At 41.3% G+C, this 19033-nt stretch overlaps 1 pseudogene across 1 annotated transcript in view; it reads left to right on the forward strand.

Moving 5' to 3' along the window:
• The first annotated feature begins 1649 nt into the window (after window positions 1–1649).
• LOC306644438 (uncharacterized protein C2orf78-like) overlaps window positions 1650–19033 on the forward strand; it is a 96690-nt pseudogene continuing 79306 nt past the window's right edge. The window contains exons 1-3 of the transcript in view: window positions 1650–1746; window positions 4396–5157; window positions 5970–7774. The product of the transcript in view is annotated as an uncharacterized protein C2orf78-like (transcript). The remainder of the gene's footprint in view (window positions 1747–4395; window positions 5158–5969; window positions 7775–19033) is intronic.

A 19033-nucleotide genomic window follows, 5' to 3' on the forward strand; every position in this document is an offset into this window, starting at 1 on the left:
ACTCAGGGAACTGAGACAAGGGGATCACAAGTTCAAGAGCAGCCTCAGAAACATAGGAAGGCCCTAAGCAGATTAGCAAGACCCTGCCTCAAAATAAAATACAAAAAGGGTTGGGAAATGACACAATGGTAAAGTGTCTTTGGTTTTAATTTCCAAGATCCTCACCCCAAACATAGAATTGTCTGTTTTATTTCTACAAAATAAAATCAAAGTGTGTTGACTTGTTTCTGACAAAAAAAATTAAAAATCCATGTTACCATCTTTTTTCTACTCTCAGGTTCCCTATATTCTACTAATGTTCTCTTCTAACTATTCTCCTGTTCTTCTACCCAAGCATGGCAGACAAAGAATTGGGAAGCCCTAGATTTTCCTAGTGACTGTTTGCAAGGGGAAGGAAGATAGAGTAACTGCCACACTGGATTCACCTACATAAGAGAAAGAATCCTCAGTGCGTTTCACAGGGGAAAGAGGCCAAAGCAGGATGTCTACCTTACCCAGGAGTTATCCAAGGCAAATGATGTACAACCAAAGTCCAGAGCAGGGACACTTCACAGTGAGCTGGGTCTTCCACCTCTCCAGTGTTTACTTCTAATGTTCAGAGTACAATTTTCAAAGAATCAAGTCACAGAAAAAACAGACCCCTGCTCTGGAAGTCAAAAGAAAATATTATCTATGAGTATAAGAATGCAAAATCAAGGCTTGTCCATGAAACAACAATGTCTACAATGAAAGGGGTGAGAGGAGGAGAGCAGAAGAGAATTACAAGTCCAACCTGGCCCAGCACACCCCAGCCCAGTCCAAAGAAAGTAGGATTCAAGAAAACCTAAAAAAAAAAAAGATTGGACCTCCTCATTCCCTACAGGGTGCACTCAAGGAATTTCACCCTACTCTTAAGTTATGAAAGAACTCTTTAGGGCTGAGTTTGTGACTCAGTGGTAGAGTGCTGGCCTGGCACTTGTGAGGCACTGGGTTTGATCCTCAACATCACATAAAAATAAATGAATAAAAGTGTTGCATCCACCTCCAACTAGGCTACAGAATAAACCTTTTAAATCCTTTTCTTTCATCCTTGGAAGCTGCAGTAACTTCAGTAATCAGATCAACTTCTAATGGTTCCAAAACAACTAGTATTGCTCTCTTTCTTCCATCCACAGGGATATTAACTATATATTAATATATAATTATGTGCACACTATTACCTATTACAATGTGAAATATAATATATAACATATAATTTTTAATGAACATTAATAAGGAACACTGAGATGATCTCCCTAAAACAAGCACCTGGGGGAGGTGGCCCTACCTTGTCCCTCTTGCAGGATTTCACCTCCCCAGAGCTTGGCCATTTAGGTTCAATGATAAGTCTCCCATCACCTTCTCCACCCAATCAACTCTCTTGTCAGTTTCTCCACCCAATCCCACCTTCTGGTTGGGAATCTGACCTCCCTATTGGCTACCTCATACCTTTAAACTGCCTGTTTTGTGACATCATTCTCCCACCAAACCTACTGCCACCTGGTAGAATCTTAGGGTTTCCATGGAGTTGTAAGCAAATTTGGATCATCGCAAGTGACCAGTGACCAGTAACCAGTCATCAGTGACCAGTGGCCAGTGGCCAGTGACCAGTGAACTCCATACTGGGAAGCATGCATTCTCTAGCCTCAGTCACCCAGACATCCTCTGGGGTGGTCTCCTCATCCTTTGCATCTGCAATTGATGTTACCTCTTCTCTGACAATGTCAGGTAAGGAAAGAAACTTTTAAAAGTTTTTCATTAGACATTTTGCTGCCTCAATGTACTATTGGAATTCCAATTAGCTTAGAATAATATGGAAAAGGATGGAAGTAGAAATTTGGAGACCTATTTTGAGTTTTCACTGACATGTACTAGGTATGGGATGGATGATCATTTACTCTCTCACAAAATCTGTTTCCTCATCTGAACTAGGAGGATAACAGACTGACTGTGCACTGGTCCCTTTCTTTTCTAATATTGAGTCTTAAGAGGCATGTTTATAAAGAATGAAATCTGATTTTGGGCATGTCTTTTTTTCAACAGAAAAAGAGAAATCTGAGGTAGAGAAGAAAACTCACACTGTGTACCAAGAGGTTTCATCTGGAACAGTCTCCCCCCACCAATATTTCCATTTCAGTATTTCAAATTTAGTGCTGTTCTAAAGCAGACATTCACACATTTTGGAGTTTTCTGTTTAAACTATGTAGAAAGAGAACGAGGAAGAGGGGAGGGAGAGGACAGGACTATAAGGAGGCAGATATTCCAGGGGAAGTAAGTTTGGGACTGTTGAAGCACTGGGCAACAGAAACTTGGTGGTGGGGAGAAAATATTAAAATAAGGGAGAAGGAAATGTGAGAATAAAAGAGATGAAGAACATGGAGCTGTTCTCAAGAAAAAAAATAGGATGTTGGGATGGAATGTGCAAGAGAAACAAAGATTTCAAATGAACAGAGAAAGTATACAGGGAAATCTTCCCAGCACTGGACAATTGAGGTTGGTTGAGAAAATGTCTTGATTAATGGACTAGCAAGGAAACAAAGGGTAGAATTAGGGTATCACTGGGGAAAGCAGTGTCTCAGAAAAGTTACATTTGGTTTTTTGGAGTTTTTCTGTGGCCTCTTTGAACACAGATGACCTGGGCAGTTTGAAAGTGATATTTTTGAAGTATGTTTTAGAATTGATTCTTCCTCTGAATGTACAGGCAGGGCTAGGGAAACAGCATTTTCCATGTCCTATTTTACTCTGCTTTTTAATCCACATGGATTTTTAAAAAATGATTTACCATAACCAGCATCAGAGAATGCGTTCCTTTGTGTGATATGTAATTTTAAGCAGAAGCTATTTTTCATCTTTACAATAGTTTTCTTCGTTCAATGGAGCATATACAAATAGTCATTAATGTTTTTTAAACCTCAGAATTAAAAGAAAGAGCTATGTAAGAATAAAAATTCAAGCTCCACATCTCAAATTCCACCTTTATCTAAAAAAATATTATTTTTAACTTTGTTTTTTTCTACATTTCAAAGAATTATTTGGGGCTGAAGTGGTGGTCCATTGTAGAGTGCATACTTAGAATGGGCAAACCCCTGGTTCAAATCCCTGTTCCTGTAAACATCAAAAAATTTTGTTTCAATTGTATTATTGTATTCTAGTGGTGATATTTCTTTCAGACTTTTGGGACAACATTTTTCTGTTAAACATGATTATATTTATGTTTTGATAATAAATTTATCTTTCAATGCCCTTGCAAAGCATGTTTTCTACATTTTTATGACTGAAATTCTTATCAGAAAATGTTTTTATGTTATTTGAAATATCTACCTAGTGGGATTTTAATATCTTTTACTTCATGTGGATAATATTTACAAGAAAATGAACAAGCACAGAGATGAAATTACTTTACACTTCTTGTTTTGTTCTCTACTGTGTATACAATTTTGATCCTTCTTTCCTTCCTTCCTTCCTTCCTACATTTCTTTTTCCTTCCCGGGGTTTGGGACTGAACCCAGGGTCTCATATATGCTAGGCAAGCATGCTACAACAACTACAACAAGCTAAATCCCCAGTATATTTTGTTATGTTTCTGAGGCAGGATCTTGCTAAATTGACCAGACTAGCTTTGAATACCTGGGCTCCAGCAATCCCAGTACCTCAACTTCCCATGTGCACCACAGGACCACCCACCATGTCCAGATTAATAGTGCTCTTTTCCTTCAGTTTTTGCTTCTGCATGTGAGGGGGAAGAGGAGAGTTAGTTTGGATTTTGTTTTTTTGCAGTACCAGGGATTGAATCTAGGGAAACGTTACCAATGAGCTACATCCCACACACGTTTTAAATTTTATTTTAATAAAGTCTCTCCCTAATTAGCCAGATCTCCTCTAACTAGTGATCCTCCTGTGTCAGCCTCCTGAAACACTGAAATTACAGGTGTGTGCCACTGAACCTGATTCATAACCTGGAGCTGATATTGAACAAGTCAGTGATACTTCTCTGATCCTTGGTTTACTCACTTGCAAACTGATAACATTTGATGTTATCTAACTTCTAAAATGCTGCAGTTCTAGGGCATATTAATGGGCCAATACTAGAGCAGGCTCAAAGAAAGCTATTAGGGAGAAGGATGCTTGTTGGGAACAATGTGTGAAATAGACCACTTGGGTTCTGTGCCCAATTGGAGAGAAACTGTAGTTCATCAGAAGAGTACCAATTAGCTCCAACACTTGCGGCATGCAAATTGTTTTCATTTGGGGTATCTCAATAATTGCTGGTATTAGAGGCTTCCTGACTGCCACAACCTTTAGATAATACCATTTCTGAAGTATCTTAGAAATCCATGAGTCTCATCAATTTTCTCATCACCCTCTTGCTTCCTACAGAAAATTTCCAGAATTCTTCCATAGTTGGAACTGCAAATTCTCTGCCTCTCTCTCTTCCTGTGGTGAGCAATGCAGCTTCCCTAACAGGAAGTGCATGTAACTTCTCCAGAGTCTCTGCTCCAGCTGTCAGTTCAGCATGGCTACTGCCTTCAAACTCCGGCACCTCCTTCCAGCCACTCATGGGTAGTGCCTACCTTTATCAACATTCTAGCACAGCCATGTTGTCTGGGGTTACTAGCCAACACCAGATCCCCATGACACCTGCCTCCTATCCAAGTGTTTTTGAGTGGGATATCACGGGAGGTGCTGAAAAGAAGTCATCTTCACTGGGGGACTTTACTCTGACTGTCATTGATCAGGACACAGCAGCTCCTTCCATGTCTATGACAGCCCAATATGATACAACTTCAGATGCCAATGCCATGGTCCCTGAGTATCCATCACTGACGGCCAGGCTTGTCCAGGTGACAGCATCTCAGATTCCAAATCAGGCACATACCCTGTCACTTCCCTACCAAGAAGGAAGCCAGGTCTACTTCTATGATCAAAACACTCTGGGGCCTCTGCTCTCTGGAGATCTTGGACCCTACCTGCAATCCTATGGCTCTGTGTCATATGCAGAAAGTAGGGCCACTGCCCCTCAACCAGAAATGGTGATGGTGCTGAAGGAGGTTCAGCCCACAAATGTCCTACCATCAGTCTCTACACCTGGCAACTACTACTCTGTGTCTACTCAACCTATCACAGGAACAAGTTTTCAAGGTGAGTATGAACAGGAACATGGGGAAGGAACGAGATCAGCAATCAAAAGGAGGGACAATTAGGCAGCTGGGAGCTGTGGGTCTACAGATTCATAGAATTTAACTCCTGAGACTTTAATTCCTCTCCTTATTCAGCATTCTGCATTTCAGACTCTGTAAGATGAGAATGCAGGATATTGTAATGGCCATCCATGATGCATTTAAGAGACCTCTAGGAGCACAATGAAGGTGGTTAAGTTTCACTGTCTGGTAGATCAGTCCCACTAAACCAACATATTTTGAATATATTTCCCAATCTTGCTGTGGTCCCTTGGGAAGATACTTCAAAACTGACCATGGTAGTGATAGTTTAATTTTCTTAATTTATTCCAGCATTTAAACTGTGTACTCAGAGATCATTACAAAGCAGGTGTCTCAAAATCTGTCCTTTCACATATACTTCATAAGGAAGTGCTCCATCCTCTCCTAGTTCATGGTGCTCAGTGTTCATATATTCTTGGGAGAGTGGAGAGAACTCAGAGCATGCTACATAAGAATGATAGGCTTCATAAAACATTTTTGAGGGTTTCCCACATAAAAGGCAAGTGTGCTACCGAAGAGCCATGCTGCCTTCATGATGTTGCCAGCCCAAATCTAGGACACTAGTGATCACCTGTAACTAAGGGTCAGCACCTAGCTCCTAACAGAGACCTGTCCATGGTCCTTAGGAAGAACTACCAGAAATGCCTTCTCCACAGTTGGCAGATTCCCTGATTACTGTGTTGCTGTGGAGGGGGAGCATCCTACTTACCATTCTCCTTGATTCCTTTGCAGTGATGGAAACTTCCCTAGGAATAGAGGCTTCTGTGGGATTGCGACATCCAAGTCAGACATTTTGTCTGCCACAACCCCCAGAATTCCTCAACTCCTGCAGTAGCAGAAGTATCCAAAAACTCCAAATACTTGAGAGTAACCCACCAACTGATCTTGGGGACATTTCAGTAATAACTCCAGGTCAGAGCTCTTCTGATTTCTTAGCATTGCCTCTAACTCAAAGCAAGGAACAAACAGACAGTAACAGTTTGGATGAGATTAAAGTCATGCTTTCAAACCCTCTGGATGCCTACAAGTTTGCAATAGAAAACCAGGATCCTCCACTACTCCCTTTAGAAATCTCTGATATCCACCAGCTCTTGGCCTCCATTGGTCCTCTGGACCAAGAGGAGACGCCTCATTCTGAACATAACAATCTGGGAAAGAGTAGCCTGAGTCTTGAGGACCAAGGCACACTTGAAAATGGGATTGAATGTAGCAGTGATTTTGCAGACCTCACTGCACTGGTGGGGGATATTCACCTTCCCGAAATTTTCAATTTCTTCAAAGACCTTGACCAACCTGGAAGTCCTCAAATCATAAAAGCCAATGATAATAGAGACATCATGGTGAATCAGGAGCAGGTAACCTCAAGTGACATAAAGGACCATGCTGATCAAGTTAGGAGAACAAACATAAAGCCTCAGAGCCTCCTGATGGGACTCCTGAGGCCAAAATGCAGCCAAAGCCCCCAGAGTGCACATTACAGGGAGAAGTTGCTTGCAGGGATGCAGACAGTCACGGGGCTCTTGGGAACAGAGCCAAGCCTTTTAACAGGAACACTCAAAAGGCTGCACCCAGCAGGAACAGCAAGCCAAGGGTCCTAGGCAGGAAAAGCCCAAAAGGAGCAGAGAAAACAGCTTCAAGAGAGCAGAAGACAGTAAGCAGGCAGGCAACAAGGTCAAGACAGAAGAGAAGCCAATGGTTCCTAAGGCAAAGCGCAAGAGAAATCAACCTGAGCTTAGCCAGGAGACCTTTAAAAAGCCTCGAAGTTATCTAGGCATGCACATGCTGGAGTCGGTGCAGGTTTTTCATGCACTGGGGAAGAAGAATGATAAGAATCCTGGGCTCTCTTCCTCCCGGGCCCTGGGAAACTCAAGCAGTAACAAAGATCCCCGTCCGTGCCCAGCTAGGAAACCCTGGCTGCAGGTTAAAGGTCCTGAGAAAACTCAAGTCAGAGCCCAGAAACCAGATATCAGTGCTGCCAAAGAGTGTCCATCTCCATCTCAGCATGAGCTTCCACCTCCTGGGAAGGTTAAATTGGTGCCTTTGCCTTTTCTGTCCTCAGAGAAACCTCAACCTCGACCTGTATATCGCAGGCCACAGTCTCTGGCCTCACGTAGACCCACTGTGGCTTACCCTGCCCAGCCTGCTTCCACCAGCTCAGCTCAACCCAGGGCAGTCAACCAATTTCGACCGCTCCTGCCAACACATCTTTGATGCATCCTGCCAAGCCAGCTCAGCCAGCTGTATCCCATTCAATCCATTCAGGCTTCACCACATCTACCCAGCCTAGTGTCCCTCAGTCTGCTGCCTCTAGGCCTGCAGCCTACAGAGCATCATCTTGCACTTCTGTCCAGCGGGGCCCTGTTTCCACCCTTGTGAACAAGCTCCAGTCCCAAGCGCCCAAGCCTCAAAACCGATATCTGCTCCAAGACTTTGCCTTACAACCAATTCCATGGAGGAAACCCAATGTTCCTGAGCCAGTAATGTCAACTCCCATCACAGAAGAGCAGAGGCCTGAGCGGGAAGCCATGAAGAAGAAGGTTCAACGAGAGCGTGAGAATGCTGCCAAATATCCTTTGGGGTGAGTGCAGTTTTTCATTGAGAGGGAAAGAGAGATGGAAATTGCTCACTACTATGGCTATACAATGTAAGAGCTGCTAAGGCTGATGGTGCCACATGGCTGCCAGTTAGTTTCCATATGTATATAGATACCAATTTATTATTCTCATATGATTTCAAATATTATTAAAGTAGATGAAGAAATGTAATAAAGTCAAATAATACATAAGTAATAAAGAGGCCTTTTGGTACCATGAGAATTGATGGCTAATGAAGAGCCCTTTTGGTACGACTTGGGTACCAGTTTTGTTCCACATATAATACACAGATTGATAGTTAAAAATTCATTCATTCTGATAGTTTCAAAATATAATAAAATTGAATAAAACAATGTAATAGAAATGATTCATAGATAAATAATAAGTGAACTTTTGGTACCATTTGAAAACCAAATAGGTTTCCATATGTATATTTATAGGTAGAGATGTACAAATTTATTCATTGACATATTTTGAAACAAAATTAAATAAATATAAAAGAAGTTTTTAATAGGTAAATAATAAGGAGGTCTTCTGGTACCACTTGGGTATCCCATAGTTTTCCACATCTATGTAGATAAAAGTAGGTATGCATTCTGATATATTTTCAAAAATTAATTGTATTGAACCAAGAAATGTAATAGATTTGGTTAATAGATAATAAAGAGACCTTTTGCTACCACTTGGTTAGCAAATGCTTTTCCACATATATAGAGATAAATTTTTTTTCATTCTGATATACTTTTAACAATAACATTGAATAAAGAAATGTAATAGAATTGATTAATAGGTATGTAATAAAAGAACTTTTCAGTTTTAAATTGCTGGTAACTGTGGTTTCTTTGATAGAGGTGGGGATCACACTTGAGTGAGAAGATAGGAACTGAACCTGGACAGGGATACAGGGGTAAAGGACAGGATAGAAGAAGGAATACAATCCATTTCTAGCAAGGGAAAAAGAAGATTCTGGAGAGTATAAAAAGAATCACGAATGGATAAAATGACTGAAGTAAGACACAAGATTTGAGAGTAGGGTTAAAACATAAAAGCTGAACCAAATTGAAGATGGCAGAAGAAGGTTTCAGGTTGACAAGAAGAAATGCAAAAAACCCGCATGGGGAATGGCCTAGGTCTTATGACCTACCAGAAAGGCATTCTAGAAAATAAGATTCAGGGCACATCTTCCAGCATGTTTGGATCACCTAAATCATAGCTGGGGAAGGTGAATACAAAATATAGGGGAATCTACCTGCAGTGGCAAGGGTTCACAAATATCCTGAGGGCAGCTGATAACCTGGGACCTAGCCAAGTGAACTGCAGCAGTAGGAGGCCCACCCAGAACATGGCCTGGAATAAATCACCATTTACTCAACACCCATGCACCAGGGCAGCAGAGCTGCAGTGCTTTAATTAGCCTTCAAACACACAAGGCCAGTATCACTGAGCCACTTTACTAATGATGTAGTGCTGTAGGATCAAATTGTAAGCAGAGAAACAAGGTGTCAATCTGAGGCCTATGGCCTCAAGTCCTCTGTGATCGCAAGTGCCAACTGGCAGCCAGCCTGGCTTTCAGAGCACAGCATCCAGACATTACCAGTAGCTGAGATCACACTTCAAAACAAGGATAAATACTAAACTGTCAGCTCCTCCACTGACTGCGGCACGTGCAGCCTTCAGGAACCATTGCCATCAACCCTCGCTCACGAGAAACATCAGTTCTTGGCGTCCAAATCCACCCCATACGAGCAGACCGTGAGGGACGCCAGCCAACAGCCAGTGGACTCGGAAGCTCAATTGTATGCCGTCTGTTCTCGAGGCCAGAGTGCTGGGCAATGCTGCCCTGTTAGAGGCTGAGGGACAGTAGGGAAGGATAGGAAAGGAATGCAGTGGCGCAAGAAGATGATGGAGGCAGTGCATCATCACCATACAAAGATTACTAATTTACATTTTAAAATTATTTCTGGAGATAAAATTCACATAACATAAAATTCATCATTAAAATGTGTGCAGTTCAGTGGCATTAGTAATTTTTCGAGGTTGTGCACACATCCGCACTATCTGATACATAATATTTTCATTATCTCAAAAAGAGATCCTGCCTCTTGTTAGAGGTCATTCCCATTCCCTCCTCACCCTGGTCATCAATCTCTCTGGTTTTGCCTTTTCAGGACATTGCATGTTAAAGGAATCATACAATATGTGACTTTTATGTTAGGCTTCTTTCACTTAGAAGACCGTTTTCAAGGATTATCTGTGCTGTAAAATGCGAGTCCTTCATCCCTTTTGACACTACCTAATATCATAATACCACTTTTGTTTATCCACACATCACTGGTGGTCTTTGTGTTGTTTTCACACTAATTTACATTTATTGCCAGTTTTTGGCTCAAACTTAGGCCCCCTTTTCACTGATAACGAGATAAGGTCAATAATTTGCTCTAGATTAAGAGCTATCCATAAACTGGGAATCTGGAATTTGAACTGTGGCATTCAGTCTTTGGAAGTAATATTCACATCATAAAACAATGAGAAAGATTCAGGAAGAGTACTCAGTGGAAATTCACTCATCTCAAATCTTCCAGCCACCATCTTTCCCACTCCAGAGGAGGAGATATCTGCTTTTGCCAGTTTTGGGATCTTTCCAGTCTTTCCAGAGAAATTATTTACTTAACCCCAGAATGTATCTATCACAATTAATCCAATGATCTGCCCCACTGATTAGAAATGTCACCTTTATAGCATACTCAATTCCTATGTGTTTTTGCATTATTCTCTTTAGAATGTGCCTAACTTTTTTGCCCTTTATATTTACCATTTGTCTGGAATAATTTTTGATGTTTTAAAAAATTTTCTGTTCTTTTAGGCATTATCTATTATGTTCACTGACTCTATGTTCTCTTTAGTTTAGTCTCCATATGAGTTCCAGTATCTCATCTAATCCCCATTTATGTTGCTCTTTTGTTATTGTGAACAAATATGTAACATAAAACTCGCCATTTCAACCACTTTTAAGTGGATAACTCCTTAGCATTAAGCAGATTCACAGTGTTATTCAAGCATTATCCACTATCCATCTCCAAATCTTCTCACCATCCCAAACAGAAACCTGCATCCATTAATGAGAATTCCTCATTCTCCTCTCATGTTCTGTCATATTTTGCATTGCTTTTCCTAATGCCTTTTAGCCAGTTTTGAAATAGAGGGCTACATCTGATCTGCCTGGTCGGTTCTTTTGTGATGTGTTCTCATTGTCTGAGAGAATGCTATTCTTCCTTTTCTTAAAATACCTTTATATGGGATTTGGTTTTAATCTTTTCTTCCTATGCATTTTTATGTGAAATGAGTTTGGTTTGTAAAAGTATGATTGAGGATAAAGATTCTAATGTAATGGGACAACAGCTTCCTCCTCCTTTCCCTCTACCTCTTTTCTCTGCTCTCCCCTTCTTTCCTTCCTCCCCTACTCCTCCTGGTCTGCTTCCCCTGGTCTCCTCCTTCTCCTCCTTCTTATTTCTATTCTTCTTGTAGTATTCAAAAACATGGTGGCTTGCTTTCTAAGAGTTTCTGGCTGGTTTCCACCTGCAGTTTTATCCTTTGTGTCTGTTGTTCCTCCCAGCAATTCCTCTTCTGTGTGGGGCCATGTTCTGAAAAGGAGCACTGGCTATTCATTTTTCAAGAGAGGAGAAGGACTGGACAGCTTCAGCCATTCAGATTCCATCATGGGACACTTGTACTTACAGCTGCTCCTTGGATTCCACAGAGAATGCTTTTCAGGACTCCTCACAGACACCAAGATTCTCAGATGCTCAAGATTTATGTAAAATGAGGTAGTATTTGTGTAGAGAATGAACAAATCCTCCTGTATGCTTTCAAGCATCTCTAACTACTTATCATACATAATACCACATAAATACTCTGTAAATAGGTGTTTTACCATGTTGATTAGGGAATACAAACAAAAAAACCTGTTTTTAGTACAGATGTGATTTTTCTTATGCATGTTGTTGTCCTGAAGTTGGTTAAATTTGCAGATGTAGAACCTATAGATATACAAGACCAACTGTACTTATGTTGTGGTTCGCTAAAACCCCTCTGCTGGCCTGCAGTACTTTCCAGGGAATGTCTGCTGGAGGTGCGAAAGCCTCCAGTCTCCCATTTTCTCTGCTGCAAGTAGAACTGCCAGGCAGCTCTGGTGCCTCCTGCTGGTGGTTTTCCCTATCCTCTAGTTCTGAAGTTCATAGGGAAAACTCTTCTCTATATTTGTGGGAAATAGTACTCCACGGCTTTGGCTTTGTTTGATCTATTTCAATGGCCCCTAGTCCTAACGCATCTTTTTCTTTTCTGTGTTTAGGGAGGGTCATAACTGCACTGCTGCCTTCATCTTTCTGAAATTCTGATTAACATTTTAATGTAATTATTTTAAATTTAGGACCTTTCTGTTTTCAGTTCCCTGAAGCAGAGCTCCATTTCCCCCCAAATAGATAAGACTCTGAGGCAGAATGTGAATTCCCTCTAAGCAACATGGCACCTAGTGCCTGTGCTTGCTCAGGTGGTGTTTTGAATGAGAAGTCAAACAACAGCTTCAGGGTTCATGAGAAAGGGACATCTGGCCAACGGAAGAGAGAATAGGTCTGCAGGACAGGTGGAGAATCTGGACGTGTCCTCTAGTCCAAACGGGTCATTTTCTTTTCTTTGAATCTACTTTCTAAACATGTATGAAGCAGAATCTCCAATTTGCTCTCCTTCCCCTGGTGGAAGTAGGGAGGGGGGGATCTGGCCTATGCATACTTTCCTTATTTTAATATTTCCCAGTTGCCCAGGCCAGAAACCTTTGACATAATTTCACTCCTATCTTTCTCTCCCAACCACACAGTCAGAATATTAGGAAATTCCATCTGGTCTCTCTTCACATTGCATCTAGAAAACCTATTCATTTCTAACTACATTCTTCCATTTTACTTTTAGCATAACCCCTAACCATTTCCTGCCTATCTCTACCCATGTGAGGGGTTACAAACCTTTTCTATACAAAGCTGGAGAGATGGTAAATAAGTCAGTGTTTGTGAGCTAGACCGTCTCTGTCTGCACAGCTGTACTCTGCAGTTGTAGCATGAAAGTGGCCATGCAGAATAGGTAAACAAATGAACATTAGCTGTGTTCTAATAAAACTTCATTCAGAAAACCAGGCTGCACTGGTTCTCTCACTCTGGATCTGCCTGATCTGCTATGCTCCCTTTCACTCACTCTACTCCAGACATACTGAGCTCACTTGCTGTTCCATGCCTGGAATGCTCTCCTCACCTCCTTCAAGTGTTTTATCAAATCACGTATTTTCAGTGAGAGTTTCTTTGACTACAGTATTGGAACTACCAATCACCTCTTGGCGTTTCTCCCTCCCTTCTATCTGATTCCCTTCACCAGAGACCACTTCTCCTATAGTGCTCTGAAATTTTAAATGCACTATGTAATTTACTTACTGTTGTGTTTATTATTTTTACTCTCCATTACACCTTTGACCATCAGTAAAATGTAACATCCTTGAAGGCAGGAAATTTTCTTGTCTGCATTGTTCACTCTTATGTGCCCCAGGTCTTAAACAGTGTTAGAACACAAGAGGTAACCAATACACACGTGTTGAATGGCTGACTAAATCAATTTGTTCAAGGAGTATAAATGTAGTGGCATGCAATTCTTCATCCCTCACTAAAATTATAGTGTCATCCCACTCCTAGGCCAGCATATATCCACAGAAATTAAAATCAGCAAACTATAAGGACATGACCACATCAATGTTTATAGCAGCTCAATTCACAATGGCTAAGCTATGGAACCTAATGAGGTGCCCTTCAACAGATGAATGGTAAGGAAAATGTGGTTATATACACACTGAATTACATACACTCAGACACAATGAACAGTGAAATTATGGGATTTGCCAGTAAATGGATAAAACTAAAGACTATCACGCTGCATGAAATAAGCCAGTCCCCACAAACCAAAGGCCAAATGTTCTCAGAGGCAGATGATAACACACAATTTGGGGGATAGGGAAGAAGAGATGTTCATCAGATTAGACAGAGGAGAATGAAGGGAAGGGTGGGGTGGGAATAGGAAAGACAGTACAAGTATTCAGACATTTGCTGGCTCTTTGCGGTACCAAATCCGCAGATATTTGTCACCACTTGCAGCAACAATTTGCATGGGTCTTATGGGTGGTGGACTGGAAACTGAGCCACTTCTATCTCTGGGCTGCTTCCTTGCTTGCTTGTTTATAGAGGATAGAGGAAATGAGGCTTACTTGCTTTGAGAGGAGGGAGAGAGGGAGAGAGAGACTTTGCTTTCAGAGATATCTATGTCTTCTTAGTTTTCTGCTGCTTCTTACTGGTGCGTCCTGCATCCTGTGAACTAAGGGTGTGTCTACCTAAGGTGCTTTAGTGATGCGTCTCAGTTCGCCACTCTGCGATCTGCCTTACGCCGCTTTTTGCTAGCTGCTGTGCCGCTTCTTTCTACTAGCTGCTGCTTCTGCTGTCTTTTCTTTCTTCTTGCCCTATTCCTACTAGCTGCTGTGTTCTTCTTTCTACTAGCTGCTGTGCTGCTAGCTGCTGTGTCTTCTGCTAGCTGCTGCTGTGTTTTCGCTGTCTCGCTCCACCTACGCTTATATCACTTCCAGGAGGCAGAGAGCAGGGCCACGCCTCTTACGCCAAGATTAGCAAGACGCTAGATGTCCTAGCAGGCACAATTAGGAGTGCTTGAGAACACATGCGCATACATTGTGTGCGTGGACGATAAATCACCTGAGTGTGCTTATGTCAATTAACCTCCTTGCTGCCGATCTGGTCAACATGGCACAGCCTCCAACAAGACATAACTTTCCTATGTTTGTATACCAATACATGATGAGTGTAACTCCACATCTTGTACAAAAACAAGAATGGGAAGTTATACTTCATGTATGCATAATATATCAAAATATATTTATTATCATACATAGATAAGAGAACAAATAAAAATATTTTTAAAAAACTTTTAAGTTAGAAATACAAAATGTGTACTGTCTACGTATAAGCCAATTTATAAAATAAATATGTGAACCAAATATAAAATGATAAATTCCCTCACCTGAACTGCTCCAAATAACCATAAAATTTCCTATCTCATTTAACTCTTTTGTAATTCTCAAACTTGGGATTGCATCTTTTACCTAAAACAAAGATTTTGAATTATTAGGAAATAAATTATGTAACACATAGCTCACTAGCCAGAAATAAAGGACAAAGTATGTCTCAAATTAAACTGATTCTTCATATACATATTTAATGATTAATTTTAACAAACACACATGTTAAAGATCTTTGCAAGCATGCATAAGAACTTGTTTTGCTAACTTGTCATTTTTCTTGCTGACAGGAAAGACCAATCTTTCAAGAAACTATAGGTGGCACTCAAAACCCCAGATTAATCTCAATGTTATGGATTTACTGTAACCTTCTTCTGAAGGGACAATATCACCAGGTAATTCCAACTCAAGTGAAAACGAATATCATATGCATGCAATAATAATGTACAAGCTTAAAAGATTCCAGTGCATTTGAGACATTTCCCTATATTTGAACCAGTTCATCCCATCTTCTTCTTTCCAAGTATTAACTTTTCAAATTCTGTCATTTTAATGTTCCCAATGGGTTCACAGCAAACATTTTACCAGTGTGAACAAGTTCTCTTTAATACACATTCCATTTCTGCTTTCAGAATCCTTAGCAATGTTCTAGATAGGTTGTTGTAGTGTTACAATTCATGCACTTCACCTAGCATCCCCCTGAGAATCTTGCTCACCTTTTAAAGTTGTTTGTCCTGATGGCTGTAAACCATCATCTATGAAAGCCTTAAAGTAACAAAAATATTTCTTTTTCATTGTAGGTGCACTGGGTAGCATAGACTCATGGGCATGGTAGCAAATGAAGTCATCTAGCCTTTAAGAATTATGCTTCTAGCTTGGACTGCCTTCTGGAGAAGACTTGGTCTCAGGATCATAATGGATCTTTTCTCATTGTGTACCTTGGATATCTCCATAATTGGCTAGCCCATCCATGTAACTGATTTTGGGAACAGTGAGACCTTTATCTCAGCAATATGTGAACAACCAGGAATATGGATTGAATATTGATGAGGGTCACATATCAATGTAGGCACTGAGAAGAGAGCTGTAAGCAACTCAGAAAATCTCCTGTCTCTCTGGACATCTCATTTCAGTGGGGAATGAAAGACAATAAACAACCCAAACTATATCAAACACTGGTAAAGACTATCAAGAAAGTTGAAACAAGACCAGCTGATAGAGGGTGACTGGGTAGCTCCTTAGAGTAGTTGGACAGAGAAGATCTCCTTGAGGAGGTGACATGAATGATCAAATGGAATCAGCCAAATAAATATACTAGAAAGGCACCTCATGAAGTGTGATCAGCTGTGCAAAGGTATTGAGTAGAACTGCAGATGTTTAGATGATGTGGCTGGAGAATGGAAGGTAAGAAGGAGAGGGGGAGGTGAGGTCAGAGAGGCAACAGTGGCTGAATCACTCTGCAATCCAGGGTAAGGAGTTTGAATTTTTAATCCCAAGTATCATGGGAGGTCATTACAGGTTTTGAAGTCCATGTGTTATGGAATCTGATTTCTGTTTTTCAAAGGATCATAGTTGCTCTTCTAAGAATGCAGTGTATTGGGTAAGGATATGACCTTCTGTATTAGTGAGATTGCCCCTCTGGGCATGGCACATATCACAGGAGTAAAAAGTAGGCAAGAGACATCTGCCTAGTTCTTCCTTGGTTTTGGCTCCCTCAGAATCATCTCTGGCATACTTTTTTAACATGCTAATGCCACATATCACGTGAGGGATTTCATGTTGTATGAGACCCTCGATGCTGCCCAGGAATGAGAAATAAGAATGAGCAGGCACACCCCCATGTAATGGGGGCAGGTTAAGAAAAGAACAAAAATATCTGAGTGCCAATTGATAAAAATGGGTCAATTCACTGCTCCTAACCTGTTAACAGGTTCCTTGTGCTGGTCTTCATAATATGCACAACTTTGAGCATGACTAGTGGCCAGAGACTTCTTGGGCTCACATTTAACAGCCTTCCATTGCTCACCCAGTAACATGGTTTGATCTTCCCCCTTCATTCTAACTTAATTCCACTGCCTTCTTGCCTGGTCCCTCGTTGACTACTGGTGCCTCCAAACGATTTTCTTTCAATTATTTGGGATTGTTCTCCTGTAGTGGGTAACAAACCCAGGACCAGATACAAAATAAACTATGAACACTGTCTGTGAAAATTAGTGCCTGGGAAAGGGAGAGAGTTCTCCTCCCCTTTCCCCTGCCAGCTGCTTTACAGGGAACCTAATTATCTCCATTCTCTTTTGGATTGTAAAGGACTTTCCCTAGGACCTAACTACATTCCTTTGAAGTGTAAAACTCTCGCCCAGGCCCCTTGCAAGGCTCCAGGGCCCAAGGGTGGAGATTTATTTACCAAAGGCCTTATGAGAGGAGTCCCCTTATAGCACTCAGCTTCTGTAAACATGCTTCTTACTTGAAAACTGTTACACACATCATGTATCATTTCTTGAAACCTTGTGTACAACTATGTATTATTTCAGACTAGAAAATTTATGACACTAGATAGCCTAGAAATGTGTGGAAAACTGGTAAGGGGCATTCAGAATCAGAGTGCTCACCTCCCCTGGGTGTACCGGTGTAATATAAAGTTTGGTGTCTCCCACTCTTCCAGTGCCCTTTGCAACTTCTTGCCTGATTCCCACAACACTTTCAACTCCCACTTTGCATGTCTCTCAAGAACTCATGTTGTTACTACACTGGGTCTGAAACATGGATTCCATATGTCCCTAACACACAGGATCAAGAGGACAGGCTTATTTTCCTCACTGGCAGAGGCTCACCTGCATGGCAGGAACTTAATAACTCATTCAGCAGATACCTATGCTCTTACCATGGACACTGGGATGCGTCACATAAATTGTTACCATGGTCTGAATGTGTTACACTCCATCTTCAAAATCGTTCTGTTGTAGGAAATCAGGTTATAAATTGGGGTTCTTATGGGAGAACTGATTGACACTGAATCTAGAGCTTTGGGATGGAAATTGTCAAACAGGGATAGTCTAGATTGGTTTTTAGAACGGTTTTATACTCCAACTCCTCTGTGTACTGGTCTGAGGGAGAATTATCACCTCCTGCCATGAGAATGGATTTGGGGCCAATTCAGGAAACTTTATGGAAAATAGGTCTGACTCAGGAGTGAAGGGATAATGGGTTACCAAGGCTGCAGCCGTTTACCACTACCCTGCCATTTTGCTGCTGCCATTACTCTGCATCCCCGCTTAACCATTTTATAACCTAGATCATTATCCTGCAAACATCCTCATTAGCCACTGGTCCAATCATTATTGAAGCCAGAATTGGGAACAGGTAGTTAGTGTAGAAACAGGGGATCAGGTCAAATCGAGGAAATGGAGGCCATAAAGTCATCTGCCTCTGGAAGTTGGAGACTGCCCCTGGAACAATGGAATGTCAAGGATCTCCAGAGCCCATTGATTACCAAATTTACCTGCCTTTATCAAGGACTGCAAACAAGGAGGTGTTAATTAATGCCCCCTGGGCCCTTACCTGCCTGAATCACCCTGGCCCTCCCCCTGCCCATGGTTTCTCACTTAATGCACGGAAGGAGAGATAAGCAGGAAGGAGAGATAAGCAGGGAGAGAACTGGAGGACAAAAGAGAATTTAACCTATAAAAGATGTAGGGTGCGCTCACTTCTTGGGACTTTAGAACATCAGCCATGGCCCCCTTCTCCCTGCCAGGAGAAGTCTGTATTATTAACTTTAAATAAAACCTGCTTAATATGCTTGCCTTGGCGTGCTTCTCTAGTGTTCAATCTTTAACATTAGAAGGAGCAGAACTTGTCACCGGTAAATGGTGGTATCATTATTAACCTGGGACCTTCCACTGCTTAAGAACACCTCCCCGCCTATCTCTCTCTCTCTCTCTCTCTCTCTCTGTCATCCTAGGGGGCAGACACTCTGCTCAACCAGTTAATATCTCTTCTGTGAGTTCCTGTGTCTGGAGTGATTTTTCTGGGTGCCTTCACGGAGCCTCTTCAGATCTGGAACAGTGATAATCAATATAATAAATGAAAAA

This window comes from Sciurus vulgaris (assembly GCF_902686455.1).
Source record: "Sciurus vulgaris genome assembly, chromosome: 14".
Classification (NCBI taxonomy): domain Eukaryota; kingdom Metazoa; phylum Chordata; class Mammalia; order Rodentia; family Sciuridae; genus Sciurus; species Sciurus vulgaris.